At 41.1% G+C, this 26,927-nt stretch overlaps 1 pseudogene; it reads right to left on the bottom strand.

Moving 5' to 3' along the window:
- Positions 1–4,288: 4,288 nt before the first annotated feature.
- Positions 4,289–26,927, bottom strand: LOC146644522 (uncharacterized; annotated as a pseudogene).

Consider the following 26,927-nt stretch of genomic DNA (forward strand, 5'->3'; position numbering starts at 1 on the left):
CAATACTCAGGTAGGCTGTGACATTTAAACTCTAGTTGGTACTAGTGGGCCCAAAGTACTAGGACACACCATTACACCATGACCAGCAGCTGATCCACTCATTCATGTAGTTTACATCAGATTCTCAACCTACCCTATGAATGATGCAGCATTTGAATCTTTTATTGTCCAATTCTGGTGAGCCCGTGTGAACCGTACTCACTTTCTTGTTCTCAGATGACCGACGTGACGCCTGGTGTGGTCTTCTGCTACTGTAGTTCATCTGCTTCAAGGTCTTACTGCATGAGTCATCTGGCCATGCTCCTCTGGCATTTTCACCCAGAGAACTGCTGCTCCCTGGTCTTTTTCAGACCAGTCTCTGTAAGTTCTCTGTAGATGGTTCTGTGGGAAAATCCCAGCAGATCAGCAGTTTCTGAAATACTCACACCAGCCCATCCGGCCCAACAACCACACCACATTCAAAGTCACTTCTTTCTGATGCCCACTTTGAACTTCAGCAGAGCTATCTGTGGCTGCATGCTTAAATGCATTAACTAGCTTCCATGTGATTAGCTGATTAGATATTTGCATAACGAGCAGCTGAACAGGTGTATTTAACAAAGGAGCTGGTGAATGTGCCTTTGGTGAAACGATGTCTTTTAAACCGTCCAGGTTCAAGTTGTTGTTGTGCTTTTCTTTTGAAACATTAACTTCCTGCTATTCGCTCTTCTCACCCACGGGCAGATTTCATGACAATCAAACCCACATTGGATGACAGCTGTTTCAGGCATGTGGTGCACAAAAGCATTTTGTTTGAGAGGTCTGGAAGATGGCCTGAAGATTAGGTGTCTCCCTGGAGGATGGTTGAGGTTGTATTATAAGTATTCCTCAACAATCCAGTGACAGTGGATCACATTTTGTCAGGAGAATAAGACGAGGGGGATTTCAATGTGGGGAAATTGGGATGTCTGGAATAAGACTGGGTCTTGTCAGAGACTACTGGTGCTCAAAAGCAGACGCGGAAAACAGGAGAGAAGATTGGGTAATGAGAAATGGGGGATTACATGAGCATCGAACAAGAGGGGAGTAATAGGAAGAAGGTTGTGAGAAGAGAGGCTCAAGGGAGAGGAGGAGAGAAAAAGTGCTTCAAGTAAAGTAGAGCTGAAGGACTACCATTACTGTGTAAACGCTCCTGACATTGACTAATATTTACACTTGTAAAATGATACAGAGTTTAGGAGCACATCCCATATGTGACCTTGTCAGTTAGCCCGGTGTGTATGCCTGCACAGTTGCATGTGCACCCATCTGAGCAAACACTGCTAAATCATGAAAAGTGCTCACATTGAGTTCACGATGGGTGTCACACAGGTCAAAGGCAAGAGGGAAAGATAGAAGGTCAGCGTTTGAAGAGCGAGACTGTAAAATCTAAAAGAAAAAAAAAAAGGCTCCAAGGAAATCAAGCCAAGCAGGGAGGTTTTACATTTTTGAAACGTCTGTCAACAGATGGTTTACAAGGCTATGAAATCACCCTTCAACTCTGGGTTTCATATGTACATGAAGGCCAGGTCATCCTGGACGAGGTTTCTGCAGCATGAGTGGCTGACGTCATACCAGCAGGACTCTTCTAGCTGGAGTGTAAACAGAAATCCAGGTGTGCAGCTGCCTGCGCAGGTACAACTTAACGGATACGCTCAGACGAAGAGGAGCAGATCTTCCAAGTGTTCAAACATTTGATTCGTCTGATTTTGGCAGCCCTCTCTCAACCTGCCCCCTTTTCTGGTAGAATGACAGTTAATGCGGGTGACTACATAAATATTTACATATCAGTTCAATGCAGAACAACACAGTCACCCCCCCCTCCCCCCTCAGTTGTGGTTACAGGGTGATAAGGTGCGATTTGGGTTTTGCACACACAATTAAGCACTCATTGCAGGAGCTCTTTGTAGCTTCACATGGCATATTTAGATGATCCAAACCCTCACAATAGCGTGTCTTAAGTATATCTCACATTGCTCTCATATTTTCCTCCCTTTAATCTTGCAAAAAATAAACAAACATGTTTACAGATTTTTCCCTCAAAAGAAACATTGACGGTTTCATATTTTAGAAATGTTGAAATGCGCGCATAACTCAAGCATTTATCGTGCGTTTAATGCTCGGTTGCAGTTGCGTGCATGCGTGTGTGTTTTTGTATTCATGCAAAGGTGATAATTACGATGATGAATAGACCAGGCTGGATAAAAACTGAGGTTCTCCAGCTCATCCAGTGGTTTTACTCGTTTCTTCTTCCGCTGCATTAAAATTCCTCGGAGGTTCTTCACGACGATTACATGACAAGTTGTGTTTTCTTAAAACAAAGCAGCTGGTTGATATAAGACAAACTCCCCCGTGCTGAAGCCAGATCTGCTGACCGCATCTTTGTGCATTCATAGACTACTTTGTTGATTCTGTTCCTGCAGTGGAAAAGGCTGAACAAATGTTCTTCTATGACTGCAATATACCAGGCTACGCATATTGATGTAATATATTTACACCACATTTTACCATCTGTGAAACAAAACCTCAGTTTCAGCTCTGGTCTCACCCCCCTACAAACCCCCTTTTGTCAACTGCGGTCAAGTGAGCCCTCACTTACGAAGTCACAGTCAAGCTAGCCGCCCCGCCAGCCGCACCTAAACTGTGGTTGCACTACTCTTACGCATATTACGGTATAGGTGCCGACTGACTTAGAAACGAAGTGTTTTCTGTCCTGACTCTATTTTACTTCACAATCCACTCCCAGTTTTGGTTTATCTCCACTTTCCCCCCTGTGATCCACAGCCCAAATTACTGTATGATTCAGAGAAAATTAACAATAAAATTTGCCCAATTTACTCTACTGTACTTTTAATATTCTCATCTTTGAGCTCAGATTACAGGAAAACTGTAAGAGGTGACACAGATATTTCACTGGATTATGACTCTGGGTGACCCCCACTCTGCACCCTGTGATCCACAGCCAAATATACTGTACGGTTTTTGAGAAAATTGATAGTAAACTTTGCACAATTTACTCTACTGTACTCTACATATTGACATCTTTGAGCTCAGATTACAGGAAAACTATAAGAGGTCACGCAGATATTTCACTGGATTATGACTCTAGGCTGTCGCCACTCTTCACCCTGTGATCCACAGCAAAAATTACTGTACGGATTTCCAGAAAATTGATAGTAAACTTTGCACAATTTACTCTACTCTATATATTCTCATCTTTGAGCTCAGATTACAGGAAAACTGTAAGAGGTGACGCAGATATCTCACTGGATTATGACTCTGGGTGACCCCCACTCTGCACCCTGTCATCCACAGCAAAAATTACTGTACGGTTTTAGAGAAAATTGATAGTAAAATCTTCCCATTTTGCTTTACTGTACTCTACATATTGACATCTTTGAGCTCAGATTACAGGAAAACTGTAAGAGGTGACACAGATATCTCACTGGATTCTGAATCTAGGCCATCTCCACTCTGCACCCTTGTCATCCACAGCCAAAATTACTGTACGGTTTTTGAGAATATTGATAGTAAACTTTGCACAATTTACTCTACTGTACTCTATATATTCTCATCTTTGAGCTCAGATTGCAGGAAAACTGTAAGAGGTGACACAGATATTTCACTGGATTATGACTCTGGGTGACCCCCACTCTGCACCCTGTCATCCACAGCAACAATTACTGTACGGATTTCTGATAAAATTAAATCCTATTCCATTACCAAACAAAATGAGTTCATTGAAGTATTTGCTCAACTACAAGAAATTTCTTTCCACACACAATTTAAATTTTTCAAAATGTCATTCACACACCACCTCAAGTAGCAACTTTAGTTTTAGACATTATTTATTCAGTGCTTAATCACAACAATAGTCACCTTAAGGCACTTACGTAATAAGTTAAACCTTACAATAATACATCATATGAGCCCCTATGAGCAACAGTGGGAAGGAAAAACTCCCTTTTAACAGGAAGAAACCTCCGGCAGAACCAGGCTCAGGGAGGGGCGGCCATCTGCCTCAACCGGTCAGGGTGAGAAATTACATTTCTCAGATTACTGATTTCTCATATTACTACTACACAGTTTAGATATATTGTTATTCATTATCTGTCATCACACAAATCAACCCAAAAAATCAAAAAGGAAATACTTGAGGTATGTGCACAAAGCAAGAATGTTATACACATTGTGTTTTACACATGTGTTCCTCAAAACACCAATAACAACTATAAGCAGATTATTCAAGTAGCTTTCACTGCATGTGGAATTAGGTTACACAAAGCACACACTTCCACTCTGTCTTCTGAGCACTGCTGAGCTGTTCATTTGTCATGTCCAGGCCTTCAGAATGGAACCAGCGGTTATCACATTGGATCTGTAAACAAAAACAAATGAACTTTCATAAACACATTACGTAAATAATTCTATGTTTTAATCAATTACAATCTTTAAGACACAGAGTCAAATACTTTGTTGTAGATAACATAAAACAATTTTTAAAAATACTATACCCAGTCAGTGATGGAGGGTCCTGGATTAGGTGGTTTCACCGTTGCACACATGGCACAGTTGTTGTCACTGTCAAATACTAAAACATAACATATTTAATATATATGTTAGTGTTCATCAGTTTGACACAAATAAATATGTCCATTTGAAGAAGATATTACCCACCGGAGGCCTCAAGTATTGTCTGTGCAAATGTCCTTTGTGCCTGGGCCATCTCTTTTTTTGTCGTCAAAAATGTCATTTCTGGTTTATTTGGGAATGCTTCCATTACTTCTTTGACCATCTGAAATCAAAACAAAATTTTTTTAATTGAAAACATCTGCAAATGTTACACTTCCTGTTTACACAATTTAACCTTTTAAGATTATTTTAACTTCCCCCACCCCATCTTCTTATCTAATTTCACAGAAAAATATTATTGCGTTAATGTGGTGCCATACCATGACGACCATTACTCCTCAGCTAGAACCATCCCGTTGAAATGGATGTGTCAGTACTCCTCCTCGAAGTCTCACATTCACCCAGTCTGTTTTGTTGTAGCATGTCCTCCTCATTTTGAAGTATTCACTTTGTGAACATAACATACATCACATTTATATAATAATGAAAGATAAAAGTCACACAGAAAAAGACACATATAGTACATATCACTGTTTTTAATGGTGTGTCAGAAAGCCCTGTGCTCTAGATGATGTTAGATGAAGTATCAAAATTATTAACATGTTCTTTTAAATCTACAAATGTTAACTGTCTCAAATGTATCACTGCTTAAACACTGTCAGTGGTTTTTTTATTATTTAAAATTACATATGTGAGTAATTTTGAATTTTTTTTTTTAAATTCTTTAAAGAACTGATAACCACAGATTTTATTAAACTTTAATCTACAACCATACATTCACCTTTAGAAAAAGACCTCCTAAGTCCTCCTGTCACTTTTCTAATACTTCATGTTATTATATACATGTAATAACGCATAATTACCGGAATCTTTTGGCTGCACGGTCAGACTCTTCCTGCTCCAAAGAGTTTCTTGAAGGATCGACCAAATACAGACAGCTGTCATCTGCATTTATGTACTGCGATAGATATATAAATTTAAAAAGTACATAAATTTTCAATAATGTGTTATTGAAACAAACTGTTTTCACAGAAATGCTGCTCATACTAACCAGAAACTTCCAGTGTATATTTCCAATGTTCACAAAGGATAAAACGGCTCTGTAGTTGTCAAAGTTCACCTGTGACATATTAGGAATTAATTACAAATTTGCAACAATACCGTTTCCATTTCGAGACATTAATTAACTTTTAAAAAATTAATTCTAGAATATATAAAAAATTTTTTTTACCTTGGACAAGCTTTGTCTCCTGATTAGTTCTCTCTCTCCATAGAGGATCACACCGCTCGTGTAGTGGTTCATAATGTAGATATTATTCCCCTGATTTAGCCGAATGGCCCAGTGGTGCAGGAGACTTTCAATGACCTGAGGAGTATAATAAATAACCTTTTATTACTTTGTAAACATGATAAAGTTTTGGAATACAAAGTTTAATAAAGATCTTTTTTACTTACGTATACTCAGTATTCAGTCATGAGGATATGCCTGGAATGTCGATCTAAAGTAGTACTTACTGAATGTGTAGGGAAAAACTAATGTCCTGCCCCAGCTTTAACGTTAACCTTATGCAGTACTTTTTTTTTTTTTTTAAATAACTAGTTTACATACCTCTCCAACAAGCCAGCTGTGTGGTCTAAGGGTCAGGAACTCACTGTGACGTATGACAAAGTTGTTACCTCTAATCTGAGATGGGACCACAGAAACAACAACTTCCGTTTCCTGTTGTTTCCACAAATATGCGACCTGTGTTTCAACAAGACAATAGTAACTAAATTCAAATAATTCTTCTTATGAGAACATTCATTGTAATCAATTACAACGGTTTTAAATCTAACTCAAAAAAGTATTTAGTCAGCCACCGATTGTGCAAGTTCCCCCACTTAAAATGATGACAGAGGTCAGTAATTTGCACCAGAGGTACACTTCAACTGTGAGAGACAGAATGTGAAAAAAAAAATCCATGAATCCACATGGTAGGATTTGTAAAGAATTTATTCGTAAATCAGGGTGGAAAATAAGTATTTGGTCACCTCAAACAAGGAAAATCTCTGGCTCTCACAGACCTGTAACGTCTTCTGTAAGAAGCTTTTCTGTCCCCCACTCGTTACCTGTATGAATGGCACCTGTTTGAACTCATCATCTGTATAAAAGACACCTGTCCACAGCCTCAAACAGTCAGACTCCAAACTCCGCCATGGCCAAGACCAAAGAGCTTTCGAAGGACACCAGGAAAAGTATTGTAGACCTGCACCAGACTGGGAAGAGTGAATCTACAATAGGCAAGCAGCTTGGTGTGAAAAAATCAACTGTGGGAGCAATCATCAGAAAATGGAAGACATACAAGACCACTGATAATCTCCCTCCATCTGGGGCTCCACGCAAGATCTCATCCCGTGGGGTCAAAATGATCATGAGAACGGTGAGCAAAGATCCCAGAACCACACGGGGGGACCTGGTGAATGACCTGCAGAGAGCTGGGACCAAAGTAACAAAGGTCACCATCAGTAACACACTACAACGGCAGGGAATCAAATCCCGCAGTGCCAGACGTGTTCCGCTGCTGAAGCCAGTGCATGTCCAGGCCCGTCTGAAGTTTGCCAGAGAGCACATGGATGATACAGCAGAGGATTGGGAGAATGTCATGTGGTCAGATGAAACCAAAGTAGAACTTTTTGGTATAAACTCAACTCGTCGTGTTTGGAGGAAGAAGGATACTGAGTTGCATCCCAAGAACACCATACCTACTGTGAAGCATGGGGGTGGAAACATCATGCTATGGGGCTGTTTTTCTGCCAGGGGGACAGGACGACTGATCCGTGTTAAGGACAGAATGAATGGGGCCATGTATCGTGAGATTTTGAGCCAAAACCTCCTTCCATCAGTGAGAACTTTGAAGATGAAACGAGGCTGGGTCTTCCAACATGACAATGATCCAAAACACACCGCCCGGGCAACAAAGGAGTGGCTCCGTAAGAAGCATTTGAAAGTCCTGGAGTGGCCTAGCCAGTCTCCAGACCTCAACCCCATAGAAAATCTGTGGCGGGAGTTGAAAGTCCGTGTTGCTCGGCGACAGCCCCAAAACATCACTGCTCTCGAGAAGATCTGCATGGAGGAATGGGCCAAAATACCAGCTACTGTGTGTGCAAACCTGGTAAAGACCTATAGTAAACGTTTGACCTCTGTTATTGCCAACAAAGGTTATGTTACAAAGTATTGAGTTGTATTTTTGTTATTGACCAAATACTTATTTTCCACCCTGATTTACGAATAAATTCTTTACAAATCCTACCATGTGGATTCATGGATTTATTTTTCACATTCTGTCTCTCACAGTTGAAGTGTACCTCTGGTGCAAATTACTGACCTCTGTCATCATTTTAGGTGGGGGAACTTGCACAATCGGTGGCTGACTAAATACTTTTTTGCCCCACTGTATGTGTCAAGCAGGTACACAGGCCTTTTGTTTTGCATATTATTTTATTTCCACTTTAGGGAAGCTGTTGGCGTCTTTTTGTTTTAGTAATGTCTTTGATCTGGCTCAGCCGCCCGGTTCTCGTCCCCAACATTTTTCTTTTGTTAAGCTTACTGTTATCAGGGCATGGTAAATGAACAGTAAACCTTGCCTGATTACTAATCTTCCCGTTTCCCTATCATTGATTTATTTGGGTTGTCATGGAAGAAGTATTAAACAATGCCTTTTATTAGAACATAAGCATTGATATGCAGTAATTGTATTTGAATTAGTTAAATATGAGTGGGCAACTCTGACCATGACAAGACTGCATTTACTTTAAGGAATTAATAAAAAAAATGTAGACATATTGTTGTCATTATTTCTACTCTTCAATTTGATGTGTTTTTTCTTTAAGATAGTATCAGAAGTTGCTCCTCCACCATGAAAAAAAAACAACTGCATGTATTCTTTTACTACAGCCATGATTCTCCTCTGTGGTCTTCCTCACTCATCCTGTTTGGAGCTTAATGTTCAAGATCCTTCATCTATTAAAATTACAGAAGTAGAAGAAAGTAATCATCAGAGCAGGAATCATGATAAATGATAAATAGATTACCAGTACATAAAAACATAACATTTGCATAATTTCTCTGATAACCCTGCATTGGATGGGTTTATTAACGGTGGGCTGAAATTGTACTATAGTCTGCTGATGAGGAACTTTTTAGAGTGTTGAATTAAATGTCCTCCACAATCTGTATATGAATTGTCATTAAAACCATAGAGATTCTTACTTATAAAGGAAAGAAAAGTGTGACAATGCCCATCAACATATAGTGTATATTTTTTGAAACATTACAAAAATACATGTAATTCTGGGTTCACCTGAATTACAGATTAGACTGGTGGACAAACAGAGATGCTGTGTACAACTGGTGACAGTATAAGTGACAGGGATGCCAAAAGGAAGAACAAATAAATCAGCAAGGCTGGAAGCAGAATTAGGAGGTGTCATAGTCAGCGAGGGTCAGAGATCAATGAACAAATTTCCCACTTTCTTGGATAATGCATCACCCTCAAAAGGATTCAAAATTTGGGCAGTTCAGGAAACCTCTTTTATTGTTTCGTCTGTGAAAATGTATAAATGAAATGTAAATTATGTTAAAGGCAAACACATTTGTAAGCAATAAGAAACAAACATGCTTTGCATTATGTCTTTAAACATCTGTATGGACTTGATACAATATTTATTAACTGAATTTAAAAACATGTCTTACATAGTGGGAGTATTTCTTTTACTGATGATATTTCAATGATATGTATTTTCTATGACTAAATAATGCTCTAACACATGGCAATAACAGCAGATGTGGCAATTTTGTAATTTGTTGTATAACTTTGATATTATTTTAGGCAGTATATTTTCTTAGCCTTTATCATACTCTGTCAACACAGCAATCTCAGAAACCGTACAGTAATTTTGGCTGTGGATCACAGGGTGAAGAGTGGCGACAGCCTAGAGTCATAATCCAGTGAGATATCTGCGTCACCTCTTACAGTTTTCCTGTAATCTGAGCTCAAAGATGAGAATATATAGAGTAGAGTAGAGTAAATTGTGCAAAGTTTACTATCAATTTTCTGGAAATCCGTACAGTAATTTTTGCTGTGGATGACAAGGGTGAAGAGTGGCGACAGCCTAGAGTCATAATCCAGTGAAATATCTGCGTCACCTCTTATAGTTTTCCTGTAATCGGAGCTCAAAGATGTTAATATGTAGAGTACAGTAAAGCAAAATGGGAAGATTTTACTATCAATTTTCTCAAAAATCCGTACAGTAATTTTGGCTGTGGATGACAGGGTGCAGAGTGGGGGTCACCCAGAGGCATAATCCAGTGAAATATCTGTGTCACCTCTTACAGTTTTCCTGTAATCTGAGGTTAAAGTTGAGAATATATAGAGTATAGTACAGTAAATTGTGTTAAGTTTACTATCAATTTTCTGGAAATCCGTACAGTATATTTGGCTGTGGATGACAGGGTGCAGAGTGGGGGTCACCCAGAGTCATAATCCAGTGAAATATCTGCGTGACCTCTTATAGTTTTCCTGTAATCTGAGCTCAAAGACTAGAATATATAGAGTACAGTCGAGTAAATTGTGCAAAGTTTACTATCAATTTTCTCAAAAACCGTACAGTATATTTGGCTGTGGATCACAGGGTGAAGAGTGGCAACGGCCTAGAGTCCGAATCCAGTGAAATATCTGTGTCACCTCTTACAGTTTTCCTGTAATCTGAGCTCAAAGATGAGAATATTAAAAGTACAGTAGAGTAAATTGGGCAAATTTTATTGTTAATTTTCTCTGAATCATACAGTAATTTGGGCTGTGGGTCACAGGGGGGAAAGTGGAGATAAACCAAAACTGGGAGTGGATTGTGAAGTAAAATAGAGTCAGGACAGAAAACACTTCGTTTCTAAGCCAGTCGGCACCTATACCGTAATATGCGTAAGAGTAGTGCAACCACAGTTTAGGTGCGGCTGGCGGGGCGGCTAGCTTGACTGTGACTTCGTAAGTGAGGGCTCACTTGACCGCAGTCTTTTGTCACCATGCTGCACCATAGCCGGGTGAATTAGGTAGCGGGCTACGTATTAACCTCTATTCATGTGACAACATCAAATCGTGGCTCACATCAAACTGTCACTGCAGAAAAAACTTAGAGATGCACAAAAAAATTCTCATTACTACAAGCCTAAAAAAAAAAAACTGCTGTCAGCGCAAACATCTGGCAAAGCTCATCTCTCCAAAGAAAGTGAAGCTTGTTCCATTTCCCGGTTTTTGGTGTAAAACAACAACCAGGCCAAAATAAGAGCACTCCGCAGAGCTACATTTAGAGCTATTTGAGATTGTGGTTGTGTGTTTTAGAGAAAGAGGGCAGGGCACCACACTGTGACGTCGCAAACAGTCTGGACTGGATCAGAGAGGCGAGTCGGCTCCACAGCAGCGGCTCTCCCTTCCCTCGCTGCCAGTTCTATCCTAGTGTCCCCCCCAAGAAACCACTCGCACCGCAAGTTGTTTCAATGGGGCAGAACTGGCTGAAAATAGGAAGGTTATACATAGAGGTCACAATTTGTCAATGTCCACGACCGAGGTTTCTGTGTGTATATGTGACTGCGAGAGAGAAAAGGGGAGATAATGAGTTATTATTAGCTCGATATCAATTTTCTCCCTCTAATAACCTTAATGTCAGAGCTGAGTTCGTCTCATTGGGTCGACCTGGTTACCATGGCTACTCATTTAGCACTGATTGTCATGTGCGATATTCACCACTGTTATAGCTCATACAGTTGCAAAGCAGAATTAATAGAGGACATCCCAGCAGGTAATTATAATTGGAAAGGTAAACACAGCAGACTAGCTGCTTGTGTGTGTGTGTGTGTGTGTGTGTGTGTGTGTGTGTGTGTGTGTGTGTGTGTGTGTGTGTGTGTGTGTGTGTGTGTGTGTGTGTGTGCACAGTATTCAAGCACACTGCAGGTAATCTTGCTTTATTGCTCAGAGATGTGGAAACACGTTCATATGACAGTAACAGGCTACAGTATGTTATTCTGTATTAAATGACCACTTTACCAAATTATTATTTTTCTTTATAAAAGAAATCTGAGTTGATTTTACAGAACGTTCATGAGAAAGGTGACATTTGATCAGCTGCTCTCTGTTGGGTCTGTCTTTCTGTATATCACAGCTTCAGAGGTCACGTGCACTTTCACTGTCGTCGCATCTTTGGGTTATGGCTTCCTCTCCGAGTATGTGCAGTACTTTACACAATGAGACATGTTTACAAGCACGTCTAAGACAGACTTTCTTCTTTATGGTTTTCCATGGGATCTTCTCTTTCTATTTTACATGTGTGTGGATGTGTGTGCCCCACAGGGAGCTGAGTGCCAGGTCAGAGCCAGTAGCTGAGTGATGCTGTCAGCCTGCTAAGCCTTTGTGGATTACACTAAAGTGGGCCCCTGGGGTTGCTCAGACATCAGCGCAGCTCTGCCCAGTTTTGGTCAAAGCATAGCACAGCTGTTACTGAGCTTCCTTTTCCATCTTCACCCCGTCTGTGTATTGATAACTTTACATTGACATCTAAGACTCTGGGGATCTGCTAAACACCCAAGAAAGACGCAACGCCAACTGCAAGAAACCGAGCATGAATGCAGGAATACTCTTTTGAAGGTAGGCGTGGAGGCTACAAGATGAACATTGTCTGATACTGATGTACACAATCAGTACAGAAAATGCTCAGAGACGTGATTTTACTGACTTCATCCTTACTTTGAGGAGCTTCAACAGATTTATGAGTTTCACCTTAGACAGCAGGAGAAGTTTATTTTAAAGGCAACAATGACAAGGACAGAAAAAAGCGACAGATTGCTGAATTACGGAGTAAAAGTAGAGGAAATAACAAAGGAAGCTCACAGACAATGACTGATGAACTACTGTTTCTGCAGATGAAGTCATTTTCTTTAATGCTCTTATTAATGAAGCATATCATAGAAGTGTTGAGTGTCAGATTTAAGAGACCTGGTGGGTCCTTGGCCACCAGCAGTAATCAGTCAGAAGCACCTTTGCACACTCTCCCACACCACAACAAAAAGCCACCCAAATCTTGACATAAAGATTAGAATAAGAATGTTATTAATAAATAATTAACTTAATTAATGTGTTGTTGCAATAGTAATCCTGCTAGTAATCCTAGCCTCTATCAGGGGCAAGCAGCTGATTATGTTATATGAGAAAAGACAATTAAAATAGATGATAAATGTTATAAAGTGCTGCAATCATAAAATACAGGTGTGCAGTCATGGATATACTTTAAAGCATACAGTCGGGGGAAACCTGATGCGCCACATTGACTGAAGCAGAGTGCCAAGGATTAAGACTGAGGAGGAGCATTTGCTTCCAGATTTGTGAAATCTATCTGAGAGCGACACAAACTTATTAATTTGCTGTGTTGAAAATAAGTACAGTAAATGGACCGTGTTATTACCGCAAATGAGAGCGGAGGCCCAGTCGTGGCATTACGAAACAGAGAGAAACGTGTTGCTGCCAGTTCATTTATTAAGGAACGGCGCTGCAAAAACTCCCCCGCACAGGTCACACAGGATGCACTTGCAAGAACTAGAATCGACACATGCACTCATCATAAGTTTTACCATCACAGAAAAATGTTATAGACCGCAGAAAGACATATTTTCCAGCAGCTTTGGCCATCTCTTCTCCTGATGACTGACACCTGGGCTAGTTAGTGCCCTCATTAAAAAGCACTTAATGAAATAAGGTGTTTAAACGGGGGTTTTACACTGAGGTCTTTGTGGTTAATGAATCAACACAGCGCAGATGGAAAAATGGAATAGTTGGATATACAGGTAAAGTCTCACTAGATCCCATAAACCTAACACCTTTTAAAGGTGAATATCCTTCTGTAAGGGACTGCTTGTGGAACATTCACATTTCCTATTGGCTCTGACTCTTCGTGGAGGTGGGGGGGCTTGGAAAGGTCACCTCAGTCCCACGTATTGTGTGTCGTGTTTATTTGTGTGATTCGGAAAGGACCAAAGCATTTCTAAAACGCTGCTTCTACATTTTAGCAGTAATTATAAAACGAATAAACACTGTAAGGGAGATTTTGAATTTCTCAAGTCTGACGATAGTTTGTTTTTCAGATGAACTAAAGAGGAACTGACTTTATGAGAAATTAATTGTGCTCAGTGGATCCAGTAGCCTCCGTAGCCTCGCTGACCTCAGAGAAAGATCGTCGCTCTCATCATCACCAACTGATTCTGTTTAACAAGCTGACAGAGGGCTTAATGAGAAACATTCCTTTTGATAAACAGCTAAAAGGCTAAAAAAGTTTAAAGAAAGTTGGAGATAATAGAAGAAAATAGGACAGATGTGAGACAGAGAGGGACCAAAAACAAAAGCTATGAAGGAGATATGAAGGGACTCTGCTTTGGTGATTTCCTCCTTAAAATGTTCAAAGGTCAGACAGCGGTTAGCAAAACGTGCTTGTTCCAGTTTGATCAAAGCTCCCAGTTTTTGGATCGAATGTCAATCAGCGCATACGTCCTTATCAGCGTTTGTTGTTTTTGAAACATGAATGTTTTGTAAGTTGAGCACTAAACTAACACAAGCATTGTGCAAGTCTTAGTTGGATTTTTGTGACATGTGGATGCAGGTGTCACTGTGAAGTTTCTGGTCACATGTACGTGCACGTATGTGTTATGAGAGAGAGTGAGGGTTGCATTAGTGCACTGGTTGAAAACAAGCTTTTTTCTTGCTTCCCTTCAATGTAATCTATCTCTCATGCTCCCAGCGCCATTAAATACTATATTTCAGACTCCAGTGTGATGAAAATCTGAAAAATTATAGGTCTGAATATGGAGTAATAAAAAAAGTATATTTATTGTGATGTTAATTAGATACATGTCTATAAAGTCTCCAAATCAAACAGTTAAGCCCACTTAATCATATTAGAATACAAAATGTTTCAAGCGTTGGTTTAATTTATAACACGGAGCATATGCAATGGAAACTTCAGTAGAAAAAGATCTGAACCCCAGAGAGTGCACGTGCATGCATGTGCACACACATTCTGAATGCTTGTGGCAGCTCACTGACCCGCTCCGTGTGCTGTGTAACTCCTGTTCTCAGAGGCCACCCTTCTTCAGCCATTCGGTTATCCAACTCACATCAAAGCTGATGGAAGGCTGGCCCGTGGCCCAGCGCCATGACAGACTGGCGGGAAGCCCGGAACTCGAGCCCCTGGCTTGAGGCCTGCAGGCCTGGGGCTGGAGGTTGACAGGGCCCGGCTATGAGGGCCTGATGAATGGGTTCTGGCACTCGGCTGGTGATGTGTGTGCGTTCGTGTGCGTGCACGCACACAATACTCGGGCTTTCAGGGAAACGTTTTGATTGGCTGTAGTGTCAGGCAGAATGAGGCAGATCAGCTTTAGGTCTTCTTACACCCAGAAATTTGGTTCCCCAGGGTCTCACAGACAAATGCAGAAAGATTAGTGCAAACACATACCACACAACAGTGCACATCATTACATGCGAGGCTCCCCTGAGCCCTTATCCTAGATGGAAGACATTATTCACCACTGACACAGTGAATAATCACGTGCCTTTGAATCCTCATATACTTTGACTTGAATTCATATAGTCTGACTTCAGTTTAGAGCTTGGAGACAGACCAGTTATCTCATTTATAGGAAATACCTCAGATTTACTTGGAATCCATTTTCCACAGCTGCACAAATGCCAAAGTGGAAGCTAATTTCACAGCAAACAAGATGAAAACACATCGGCACAGAGACCACGTTCGACATTTGAACTCAAAATCTAAAATGCATGTGACACAGTACATTATCCGCTAAAGCACACCGAGTTAAGGCACAAACTTGATGTGCCGCTAATCCTATTCTGTTGTTGATTAATAATGTGTACATGTGTAGAAATATCAAAATGACACCTCTGGACTATGAAGAAAAGGGCATAAGATAAAAGAAAACACCTGAAATTGTTCCAGATTGGCTTTGAAAGTTAAAAAGTTACAGACAATAGAATAAGGAAATTCTTTCTGACTCAAAAGCTCAAATATGAAACATGGAGAAACATATTCAGCCCTGCAGCAAAACGGGGGAAATATCTGGTGCCAATATTTTCCTCACTGTCTCATTTTTTTCCCTCAGCCCTTCACTCTACACTTCATGTACTTCACTATCACACTAATTCTATATTTCTTCTCTCCCCCGTGGCTCTCCCAAACTTTCTTTTGGATATCAGTGCGGAGAAATATGGCTTCCTGTTTATATAGAAGACGGCCAGAAATGAAAGTGAGAACGGCGCTCTGCCCACAAACAATACATGGCATTGGTTTCATCATGCTCTTCTCCAGGATGAAAGTCTTGTGTGTGCACTCTTTTCACAAGCGGCTATATCAGGTACCACGGTGTTAAAACTGTCACCATCTGTGTGTTTTTAGCACTCTGATTCCCATCCAGTCTCCAGCTTAGCTTTTAGCTCATCACTCGTCCTGTGGTTCTTAATGATTGTTGGAGCACTACAGCGTGCCGTCTGCCTAGGGAAACAAGCTAAGACTAACTAAGGCAGTGTGTTAACCTGATGCATAGTGCACTCTGCCATCAGCCCCGAGGCTAGGTTAATGAGACACAATTAAATTATAAAGGCATCCTGCTGTGCCACTTCTTTTTATACTGCTTGGATGGGTCTGCATTAGATGGCAAGTGCCCAAAACACGCATTCTGGAAATGGTTTGAAATATAACTAAATTCAAAAACCATATTGAGGGGAGAGCAACTAAAATATACCAAGTGTTACCGACTGACCGTACAAGAACCGAACTCGTTTGGTACATTGCGCTGAAATGTCAAGCTGAAGACATGCTTTGCAATCAACGGGATGTTTAGCAAGCTACACTTCACGAGGAGGGTGTCTGTAAGGCAACAAATACATAACTGCCAAGGAAAATTGTTTCCACTGTCCTGATCGTGCTGTTCCACTCGCTATGTCTCTCTCTCCCATGGTGCACCAGTAAAACCAGTCACCCATCCCAGCAACAGTCCAATGCAAGTCTGCAGACATGTTACAGACTTGCACAAATAACTCACTGTCTGCAGAAGAGTTTTTTTCCTCCTTAAAGTCTGAAATGAAGTTGAGTGGAAGTTTATTTGGGAGTGTAGAGCATTTTTGGGTCCTGTCCATTTCTATAATGTGTGGATAGTATTTCATTTCACTTCAATCCTGGAGGAAAAGATACAAAAAAATGTTACCTATGAAGAGAGTGTTGGGTAGTCGTGGAAAAGATGACACAAGCTGTACACGCAGCATTTATGAGAATTTTTGCATTGCTCTGTGTGCGAGCACAAATGTCTTATTTTATGTGCGCGTGTGTGCGTGTGTGTTCAGCCTATGGATGTGTATTTGTGTGAAAGCGAACATTCATGAATGTGTATGTTGGATCAGGCTGTTGAAGCTCTCTGTACACTGGCCCTTATAAGGTGCAGGTGTTTTCAGTCAGACCGTGGTTCCTAAGTCCTCACCCGAAGGGTTTTAAGAGACTGACATTCCTTTTAGACCTGTCCCCCTGCACTGTAGCTCGAGGGAGACGGTGTATTAACTTAACCTACTGCAGCCACCAGCTCACTGACTTCTTTTACTGTTTTGGCACAATTCTACAGAACTTTGCAGCACAGCAAGCAGATATGCACATTCTCCCTGGATAAAGCTACAACCGTCATCAAATGTGTGCACAACAAAGTCAGACGGCACAACATGTAACGTGTCACATCATCTGCTATTTCAACATTAGACTCAGAAAAGGAGTGATGACTGGAGAAATAGGTGAGGGAGGGTAGGACGTGGTTGTTTTCTGCATGATCGTAATATATGGCTGTCCCTTGGACCGCATTGGGCTTTAAGAGAGCACAAATCTCAGACAAAACACACTCTGAAGCAGCTACACAGACATGACTTCCATCTTTAAGCATGTTTTAAGATGAGACTGCGATCTAGCAGAGGCAAACCCACATCTGTGAACTGACAAAGAAAGGGTGACTCTGGCAACTTTTGAAAGTACTGCTTGAAAATTGTGTGTTTAGCTCTTTGTGGCTCCGGTTCAGCTTGAGTTGTAGAGAGTGGCAATGCAACACCATCAAATGAAAAAGAAGCATAAGACGGTAGCAGAAGCTTTCAGCGGTATCCCAGAGTAACACGATCTCTCCTCAAGGGAGACGCAGCATCCTCAACTTGACTGTTTAAAACCCACAAACAGCAGAGAGCACAGATTACAGTGAACAGTGTTGGCTTAACAGACTAACAGCTACACGTCACATCATACGTAGAACTGTGACAGGGCAAAATAAAATGAAGCCACCCTGTGATGCTCAGATAAGCTTTCAAACACTGCAGGTATACTTTTTGACGGATATACACGCATTTAGACATCTGACAAACGTTGTTGGCATTCCTGTGTGAAAACTGTGCACTTTCTGGTTTTCTGTTATAAAACTCAAAAATATGAGTGTGCTGCTAATGTCCATAGCAACAGATTTGCGGTGTAAGATTTGGCCTGACGCATAAACCTGTCGTGGACAAAACTTTTTTCTTTTAAATGCTTTGGGAAACTCGGTCACGAAAGGGTCTTAAACCATATATCTGCTAAGATAAGAACGATCTTTCCACGGGTGTAGATCACACTTAAAGAACTCTACCTGTACTCCGTTTGCCTTCCTAGCGCAGACATCCACTCCTGTGTCTAACAAATCAAGCTGTGCGAATGCCACGGTGCAGCATGAGCTCAAGAACAGAGAGCTATATTCAGTGCTCACATTTGTTTTATTGATAGAGACCTGAGGTGAAAATTCCATATTTCTTTTATTACATGTCGAACTGCTAAGAATGTGAGCTAAAACATCCCATATGCAGGCGGCTTTCATTTCTTTTTATATAAAGTGTTCTTGATTTATGAGCCCACAATGTCTTTTTCCTGCATGAAATAAATTATGGAGGTGAATTCCCCCCCAATGAAAAAAAGGGGGGGGGGGGGGGATGAGAGACTGAGAGGGAGACAGCGAGACAGCGAACCACAGGGAGTGCACAGAGAAAGCAGTAGGGAAGTCCTCGATCCAAAGTGACACCATCTGCCAAGTTTAAGGTGCGTATCTGCCCTCCAGGTCCTTATAACAAGTTATGAATATGGAAAAAGAAGGTCCGCTCAGCTGCTTAACAGCTTTACTGTTTGTCTTCCTGTGCTTAGCTGGGAAATTAATAGGGAAAGTGGGTATTCATTGAACATTTACAAAAATAAACTCTGGTGAATTTTATCTAGGAACACGGTTCATGTTATGAAAACATTGCATGTGTTCAGCTGACACGCACATCCACACCAGCTGAGTGCCCCGTCCAGCTTTGATTCTCTCTGTGCGCTATTGGAAACCATTATGTTGCCAATGCTTTCAGATTTTTGGTTCGTATAAACGTGTTTCAAAGGATATTTATACTTGACGTCCATTCTTATTAATTCAAAAGTCATGGCTCTCTGCTCTGTGAGTCGGCACAATCGTGTTAATATTAAGAACTGTTTTAGCTAATAATATTTCCTATGACTAACCACATCAGGCAATAATTACACACGCATTCAGGAATAAGAACTCAGAAATGGCCTAAAAACTGATACACAGAGGATACTTGCATCCAACGACGCATTATCAACCACCCTCCATTGTGACTCCAATCAAGCTTCCTGAACCTTGATCTGGATACACCTTCTAAAGCTGTTTGGTTTGGTGGTCTGAATAGATGAGCATATCTTCCTTTGTACCAAGATGTTTTAAGTTTGAGTGCTCCACACTGTAGTGGTTAACACATTTGCATGCCACATTAAAGACACCCAGTTGGGTTCCGGGTGGGGACACATATCAGGAAGGGTGTCTAGTGTAAAAATCTCCCATAAGAAATATGCAGATACTGCTGGGACCCCTTATGAACTAAGGGATTGCTGAAAGAAGCTTCTCGGGTTTTTCTTGGTACTTAGAGGTGTGTTTTATGGTTGTAAATAGCTGTAAATAGCAAGACACATTCAAAAGATATGTAGATAGAAATGTACACACACATGACTCAGTACCTGATTTAAATACCCAGTACTTTTGTAAATACCATAGAAAAGAGACAGGGTTTTGGCAAGAGGTTCCCCAAGTCTAACAAGAAAATACACCTAAAAATGTATGATCTCAGGGTGCAAAAAAAGAGGGAAAAAGAGCAATTGCAGACCTGCACCTAAGCAATTTACATGTGCTTTCACCTTCAACTGACTTTCACCCAAGGGTGTAATTTACATTTAAACTGTGGAGGACACATCTGGGAAATACTCAATGCTCCAAAATAATTGTCTCATTCATGCTCATAATGCAATGCGCATACCCTGTAACCCCTCGGCACTCAACACAAATTAGTAGTATATAAACATCATTTCTAAGTCACAGGGTTGGACTTTTTGTAATTTGACATCCTGCCCTGAAATACGTATAGAGAAATTGGCAATACACTCTAATTCTGATTTACTCAGTGTGTTTAAAGAGCGATTTAAAAGAAGACCTTATCACTCATAATGAATTTATTCCATGTGTAAAAAAGGAATAAATATTCAAACTTAAACAGGATGTATGAGTAAAATTTGTCAGCAGTTCCATCTTGACAAAATTTCCCGCAATGCTGAATTTAGAAAAAATGTCTTAGCATATGTACAGAGACACCAAAGCTCTCCTTTATTCCAGCCACCCTTCGTTCATGCATGCACATTTAAAGAACATCAGAATTTATTTCAACAAAATAAAAATGCTTTTTCCCAACATGCACGTGCTCTCACTTACTTACTTACGTCCTTCTTCTCTCTGTATCAGCCAGTCTTTTCTTTGGGTGATATTTTCCTTTAACAACTTAACATTTCACTGTTTCCTATCAAGCTGCATTTATGCGTTTATGCTTTCAAAGCAATGTAGACTCTTAGAAGTAGCAGAGATCTGGTGTTTTAATGTAGCAGGCATTTAGTGTTTGAAAACCACACACACTGTTTACACCAGGGAGACTGTTAAAAAAAAGTATATAAACAGATGCTGGCCAAAATTACTCTTCTGACTCAGCTTGTTACCCTCACTCCATAAATACTTAGTTTATTAGGATCAGGCCCATTTCTCTCCATCAGTACAATCACGAGGCATTTGGCTGGTAAGGCAGGGCTGGGCTGGTTTGAATGGTCTGCAATTATTTTCTCAGATAAGCAGCTCCAGGCTCGAGAGCTGGGAGGCACTCCCATGCCGTGACATAATATATGCCATTATTATTGTGTCTTCTATATCCTATAGTTTGCTCCTTTTTTCATTCTGCAGGGAGAGTCCTCCCCCTTTCTACAAGCATCTCTGTCTTGGCAGCTGCATGTTCCTGGTTACTGGTCGGCGGTTACATGGTCCCACCAACGTGCTGAGTGTTATATTGTTTGTTGTCTCTCTGTGCTCTTTTTTTTTCTGTCCTTTCTTTTCCTCGCGTCTACATGGCCACTCACTTTGAATCTGGTTCTGTCTGAGGTTTCCTCCTGTTAAAAGTTTTCCCCCTCTCTTTTGCCAAATGGTTGCTCATAAGCAGTTATTGGATTTGTATCTATAATGTAAAATTTGTGTAAACAAAATCCAGTTGAAACTTAAAAGAACGAGACAAAGGTTTGAACAAAGCAAACTCTTTTTACATCATTTAGATTCCCCAAAGCAGCTACTCTTTGCTTTGATGACAGCTTTACAGACTATTGGCAATATCTTTATCTTTACCATCTTCACGGGGTGGTCACCTGGGATTGTTTTCAATTAACAGGTGTTGACCTAAACTTAACAGAGGTGGAATGAGTTGGACCGCAGGGTTAAGGAAAAGCAGCCAAAAAGTGCTCAGCATATGTGGGAACTCGTCAAGACTGTTGGAGAAGAATTCCAGGTGACTGCCTCATGGCTGAGAGGATGCCAAGACTGCAAAACAAAGGTGGCTAATATGAGGAATCGAAAACACATTTTGATTTCTTTACATTTTTTTCTTACTACATGCAGTCAGATCTGTTAATCAGAGCTTTAATTACCTGCAATATTTTTCCACTGTTGTCCAGTGCTGAGAACAGTAATTATAGTTACAGTGAGGGCAGTCCCATTGATCAAAATGGAAATCTGAGATAAAGCAGGAGGAACTGAAGCGTATAAAGGAACTCTTCAAAACCATCCGCAAGTGTTTACTTAGATAATCTAGACATCTTTAGATTTAGTTCTTTATCTTATGTTTGACTGCTTTGAACCACCTGAGATTATAGTTAAAGTCTGTCCTGAAACATAGCTCTCTATTCAAACTGAAGCTAGAATCTCAGCAGAGCTGCAGTTCAAAGTCACAACAAGTGGGAAAAATATACTTATGTGAGGAGGATTTTTGATAACAACACTGAAAACGAGTTTTTTAAGTAAAAAAAGTTGTGGGATGTTGTTCCACCCAAATGTGTTAAGCAATTCCTAAAAAACCGACTGTGCACTGTAAAAAAATTGTAATATAAAAGTATTTTTACTGTGTATTTTACAGTTTTGTACTGTTCTTCTAGAATATCATTAAATTTACATAAATAGACTGATTTTACATTTCAAATGTAAAATAACATAAAATCATTGTAAATGTAATAAAACATAATTTTATTGTTTGTTAAATGTATTTGTCTGTACGTGTGCATATGCAGATTGTTAAAATACATTCACAAATGCATCATAATTTCACAAATATTTGTCTGTTATTTGAAAGATTGTACTGTTGAATTCAAATGTAATGCTATGGAAAAATATATAAAATTATTCTTATAAACTTTTTTTAAAATCAAATAATGTTATTTAGGGCGATCGTGGCTCAAGAGTTGGGTGTTCGTCTTGTAATCGGAAGGTTGCCGGTTCGAGCCCCGGCTCGGACAGTCTCTGTGTCCTTGGGCAAGACACTTCACCTACCGCCTACTGGTGGTGGTCAGAGGGGCCGATGGTGCGATATGGCAGCCTCGCTTCTGTCAGTCTGCCCCAGGGCAGCTGTGGCTACACCTGTAGCTGCCTCCACCAGTGTGTGAATGAATAGTGGAATTGTGCAGCGCTTTGAGGGTCTCGAAACGCGCTATATAAATGCAATCCATTATTATTATTATTTAAACCAACTGTTAACTGTATATTTCTGTACATTAAAGTATTATTATTCATAGTGCTGCATTCATTGACCTTGTTTATAGGTAATTTCATTGTTTAATCACATTAAATTGTTAAAGTTAAAGTTATTTTCTGTTATTTTCTGTTATTATTTTGGCGCCCCAGCTGCTGGAATATTACTGTTTTTTAGGATTTTTTATTTTTACGGTGTGTTTTACTCTAAATTGTAAAACTGACTCAATAAAAGAAACTGAAAGAAACATTTCATTGAAATATCACATATAACACAAATAACTAAAATGCAAGTTAAAAATGAAAATAAACGTTTTTAGTGTTTTGGCTTTTCATTGAGTCAGTTCAACATTTTTAAGTAAAATTCAATCAAATGTGTTATTGCGTGGAACAACTTGCAATAACACATTTAAATTTCAGTATGCTACAATATATATACAGTGTATGGATTTTTGTGTCTGCCCATGCTTGCGATAAATATTTATTCTTGTACACAGGACTGTTTTGCCGTGAGTTGGGGTTAATGGCTACATGACTAAATGACTACAGACCCGTGGCTCTGACATCTGTGGTCATGAAGTCTTTTGAGCGCCTAGTTCTCTCCCATCTCAAGACCCTCACGGCCCCCCTCCTGGACCCCCTGCAGTTTGCATACAGAGCCAACAGGTCTGTAGATGACGCCATCAACATGGCCCTACACTTCATCCTGCAGCATCTGGACTCCCCAGGAACCTACGCCAGGATCCTGTTTGTGGACTTCAGCTCTGCCTTCAACACCATCCTTCCAGACCATCTCCGAGACAAGCTTTCCCAGATGAATGTGCCTGATCCCATCTGCCGGTGGATCACTGACTTCCTGACGGACAGGAAGCAGCATGTGAGGCTGGGAAAGAATGTCTCGGACTCCCGGACCATCAGCACCGGCTCCCCTCAGGGCTGTGTTCTTTCTCCTCTGCTCTTCTCCCTGTACACCAACTGCTGCACCTCCACCCACCAGTCTGTCAAGCTAATCAAGTTTGCAGATGACACCACCGTTATTGGACTCATCTCTGACGGGGATGAGTCTGCCTACAGGAGGGAGGTTGAACGTCTGGTGTCCTGGTGCAGCCACAACAACCTGGTGCTGAATGCCCAGAAGACAGTGGAGATTATTGTGGACTTCAGGAAGCACACAGCCCCACTCCCCCCATCATCCTGACTGACACCCCCATCACCTCTGTGGACTCATTCCGCTTCCTGGGTACCACCATCACCCAGGACCTGAAGTGGAAGCCCACCATCACCTCCGTCATCAAGAAAGCCCAGCAGAGGATGTACTTCCTGAGGCAGCTGAAGAAATTCAACCTGCCAACACGGACGATGATGCAGTTCTACACTGCAATCATCGAGTCCATCCTCACCTCCTCCATCACCGTGTGGTACGCTGGAGCCACTATCAGGGACAAACAGAGACTGCAGCGTGTTGTGCGCTCTGCTGAGAAGGTGATTGGCTGCAGACTCCCATCTCTGCAGGACCTGTACACCTCCAGGACACTGGGGCGTGCAGCTCGGATCTCAGCTGACCCTTCTCACCCTGGACACAGTCTGTTTGACCTGCTCCCCTCAGGCAGGAGGCTCCGGTCCATTCGCACCAGAACCTCTCGCCATAAGAACAGTTTCTTCCCCTCTGCTGTTGGACACATGAACAATAACCATATGACTGTACCCGCCACTAACACATGACCCTACGCTGTGTTCACTGCATCATTTCATGTTTGGCACTGATCACCACCTGCACTCATGTATATATCTTTCAACGTAGCACTCTTAATTCTTATTCTCATGTATATATCTCATGTATATCTCATGCATATATCTTTCTACGTAGCACTTTTAATTCTTATCCCTACTTTTATTTTTTTTCATGTCTATTTAAGTGTTATTTATGACACCATGTTTGCACTGAAGCACCGCAGCAATTTCCTAATGTTGTAAACCTGCTCAACATTTGGCAATAAACCCCTTTCTGATTCTGATTCTGATTCTAATGTATAAGATTAACAGAGCAGTGGAGGAATTCACACCCAGCTGTGGAAATAAGTTGCAGTGAGCGAGAACAGAATGAAAGCCTATTCACGAGAGAATGAAATAACATACAGTGAATGAGGTGGAAATAAAGTTCACAAGTTTAAGTGGAGGACGCTTTCAGAAAGGGAGGAGGGAGAAGTAGTCTGCAAGCACACAGTAGCAGATGCTGATTTGTGATTTCGCTCACACGTTTTATAAATGATGCTGGCCTTTCAGAAAGCTTAGTCCACATTTCTACACTCAAAGAGGCAGAGGTTAACTACCAGTTTGGAAACACACACTCTTGTTATCCGTAGCTTCCTCGTGACTTCCTCTCTCTTGGCCATTGTCTCCTTTAAACTCAACTTCTTGGCCTTACAAATCAAATTGTGTGTTAGTTCCTTTTCCTTTCCAAGTAATGACACACTGCAGGGTTTTTCTATTACACAGCTCATTAATAATACTCTTTATACACTCGCAAGCAAGCAATATTAAATCACAAACACACACACACCCACCCATAGACATGCAATCATATGCACATAAAGCCTCTGGGCTATGACGAGATCATGTCTCAAGTATATAGCAGCTCTGATTATTTTTAATTGCAACATGGAACTGCAATGGTTACATAAATGACAGCTCTAATCAGCTTGCTCCCCGGGACTCTCTTCCAACTCCAGCTCTTGAAAAACAAACAGACGGCGTCACATCCCGGCTCGGCTCGACCACAAAACACACATCGGCACCCAGCATTACTTGCTGTGATGTCATACAGTTTAATGGCTCCAGACAGTTAGTTTGAGAGAGAACAGGAGGACTGAATACATGCAGCACATGGAAGTGCATACTGTGCACATAAGCATAAAGGTGTTGGCACAAGTGCTCATGTGCACCCTGACATGTGCAGATACAGTGAATGGATGTGATGGTGGTTAGAGTAAGAGCGAACAGCGGACTTAGAGTCAATGGCAAGCCTTTGGATAGTTCTAGGGTCAAGAGGGTAATGATGGGTGAGGGAAGGGTTAGAAAGGAGTGAGAAATGGGGTGTGTGAGGGACACTAGGGCATACAAATGTCACATGGCTGCAGAGATTGTTTTTGTCAGGGCCTGTGGTTGTAACCTTAGCCTTTCTTTCACTGCTCTGCTATGTGAAATAAGGGCGTTGAAATCCCTAGGCCAACCTTACACACAACATGGGGCTCATCTGACCAAATTTGCACGTATAGACGCGTCTTTGATTCACAGGCTCATTTAATATACAAGAATAGAAAAACTATACAGGACATAAACAACATATAGTACATGTTGACGTATACTGTGTGGCTATTTAACATGCACCACACGAGAAAAGCAAAACAAGCATAGCACGTGCATGCAACACACAAACAAATGCAAACACTTGCACATGTGCCAGTAAGAGCGAGCATTTAGCTCTGTCTACACAGAGTTCACAGAGGGTTAGCCTGAGCGGCTCTCTAGCTCGGTATAAAGATACAAATCAAACATGACAGATGGACACACACACACGCATGCACGAACCTCTATAAAAGTTTGTAATGCAACCGCACCATGCCCAGAGACGCCACGTACCGAAAAAACACTACATCAATTATCATATCAACATTCAGCCTTCATCGGCACAGCGGGATTTATACCACGCTGTGGGGGGAGCCAAACCCCCAATCGTCCCTAACTCATTGATCGGTCCTTCATCCAAGACAAATATGCTGATACTGATGAACTGTGATTCGAGGAAATGCTAAAGTGCTCACAATACTCACAGCGGTTCCCAGTCCCAACACAATATAGAGACCTGGGGACAAACCAAGGCTGGGAGCCAATGGCGTTGCTTGCTTTGGGCTATGGTATTGTTCGACCACCTACCCCGCTGCAATCAGACCGCCTTTTCCCTCCATTGCCTCCCTGACCTCCAATCTAGCTTTCCTACTTTCCCTGCTTACCCTCCCCTCTCTCCTCGTCCACACTCCTGACTGTCCAT

The sequence above is a fragment of the Rhamphochromis longiceps genome, linkage group LG20 (genome assembly GCF_057381845.1).
Source record: "Rhamphochromis longiceps isolate RC_006_pf linkage group LG20, R_longiceps_female_GT1.1, whole genome shotgun sequence".
Lineage (NCBI taxonomy): Eukaryota > Metazoa > Chordata > Actinopteri > Cichliformes > Cichlidae > Rhamphochromis > Rhamphochromis longiceps.